Source organism: Engraulis encrasicolus, chromosome 20 (genome assembly GCF_034702125.1).
Source record: "Engraulis encrasicolus isolate BLACKSEA-1 chromosome 20, IST_EnEncr_1.0, whole genome shotgun sequence".
Lineage (NCBI taxonomy): Eukaryota > Metazoa > Chordata > Actinopteri > Clupeiformes > Engraulidae > Engraulis > Engraulis encrasicolus.
The window spans coordinates 10,404,583-10,407,167 of NC_085876.1; positions in this window are offsets into that span (position 1 = coordinate 10,404,583).

A 2,585-nucleotide genomic window follows, 5' to 3' on the forward strand; every position below is an offset into this window, starting at 1 on the left:
AATACCATTTGGTTTATTAGAGCTCTGTACAATAAGTCTCTTATGAAGTGCAAATACCATTATGATTTGTTATTAAAACAGCTTTGTAACACAAGTTCAGTTTTTATGAAAACGTAGGGCAGTAGTTTTACCTCGTCTACCTCATCCATCTTGCCAACATGCCAGTGTCAATGCCAACTGAGCGTCACTGATCGCGCCAAAAGACATGTGCGAGAATGAGAACTGCTTTTATTTCCCTACCATTGCATCGCCCACTGACCGTGAACACATTCCATCATATCTGGTGATGACTGAGCCATCTAGCGCTCGGGCATAGAAACGAGTGACAAGTAACGAAAGCAGCACATGAAAAATATATCAGAGTAAAAGTATTAATTTCATCAGAAAAATGTAGTGCAGTAAAAGTACAAGTAAGAGGAAAATAAATATTACTCAAAAAAGTACAGATACTGCAGTTTAGTACTTAAGTACAGTACTTCGTTACTTTTACTTCGTTACTATACATCTTTGAGCGTACAGTATGTGGGTGTTTCAAACCATACGCCTTTCACATAACCATGGATTCCATACATAACAGAAAATGTAGGAGCTTCATTTCATTTTGAAAATAATTGAAAAGGATAAGACAAAAAAAAATGCACTGGATGTCAAAGACAGCCGACAGATGGTATGACGTGATAAAGGAAGTGTAATGATGATCCTTTTTCAGTCTAAACTCAATTCATACTAAAATATGTAGCTATTGCATTACATGAAGTGCACCCAGCTGTACTGTTGATATTACTGTGAATTATTTTCCATATAGCCTACGTTATAAATTGTGGAAAAGAACGCGCTCTAGGGCACGGGTTCCCAAACTTGGGACATGACAAGGCCCCCCATATCCCGGTAGATTTCAGCCAAGGCACCCCATTGGTTTACCACACTACTATTTTCTCTGTGCACCTCCTTTCAGAACCATAGTCTATGTGTCTGTGTTAGTGCCCCTCTGGGATATACAGTGAGGAGAATATGTATTTGATCCCTTGCTGATTTTTTTGGTTTGCCGACTAATAAAGACATGATCATTCTATAATATTAGTGATAAAATGTATTCTAACATGGAGAGACAGAATACCAAAAAGAAAATCCAGAAATTAACGCTAAAGAATATATATTAATTGATTTATATTTCATTGAGGGAAATAAGTATTTGATCCCCTGCCAACCATTAAGAGTTCTGATGCCGTAGATCAAATGGCACTTCCAATCAACTTGTTATCTGAATTGAACACACCTGTTAATAGTAACCTGCACAAAAGACACATTGAATCTGCAGAATCAGTCCATAGAATCAGTTAATCAATCAAACTAAACTTGCCGACATGGGACAGACCAAAAAGCTCTCAAAGGATGTCAGGGACAACATTTTAGAACTCAACAAGGCTGAAATGGGCTCCTGGACATTAAGGAGCAAACTGTTGGTACATTTCTTCCCAATTTTAGGACATACAAAAGGATCATCAATCATCAATCTTAGGCCTGTCTGTGGTTCCATACAAGATTTGACCTTGTGTGAATTTAATAACCAGAAAAAAAGAGATAAAGCACATTAAAACTGTATGGGAGGAGCTAGGAAATGATCTCAAGGCAGCTGGGACCTCAATCACTAAGATAACTATTGGAAACAGTTAATACCACAGGGGATTAAAATCCTGCAGTGAATGTATGGTACCCCTGCTTCAGAAGGAACCTGTTCAGGCTCACCTGAGGTTTGCCAATGAACATCAAACTGGATTAGGATATGATTGGGAGGTGCTGGAATCAGATGACACCAAAATCAAACTGTTTGGCATTAACACACACAACTCAACACACACAACTCATTGTGTTTGGAGGAAGTGAAATGCTGCCTATGATCCCAAGAACAACACCTTCTCCAACATCATACATGAACATGGAAACATAATGTTTTGAGGTTGTTTGTCTGGCCAAGACACAGGACAACTTCACATCGTCAAGAGATGGATGGAGGGAGACATGTAAACGTACAATGCTGCATGCCAACCTCTTTCAAAACCACCACTAGACTGAAGGTGGGTCATGGATTGGCCTCCCAGTATGATAATAATCCATAACATACAGCCCAAGCAACGAAGGAGTAGCTCAAGCAGAAGCTCATTAAGGTCATGAAGTGGCCTAGACAGTTTTCAAACATTAACCCTATAATAATCATGTGAAGGGAACAGAAGCTCCCATTGGCCAAACTACAGTCATACAACTTAAATGATTTAGAGATGATCTGCAAAGAAAAGTGGACAAAAATCCTTTCTAATATGTCCACAAACATTGTCATTAACTGAAAGAAACATCTGACCTCTGTACAAGAAAACAAGGGCTTTGCCACCAAGTATTTTGTCTTCTTTGACTAGAGGGGTCAAATACTTATTTTCCTCAATGGAATACAAATCAATTAAAATATATTCTTCAAAGTTATTTTCTGGATTTTCTTTTTGATATTCTGTCTCATATTAGAATACATCTTATCATTAATATTATAGAATGATCATGTCTTTATTAGTGGCCAAACCAACAAAATCAGCAAG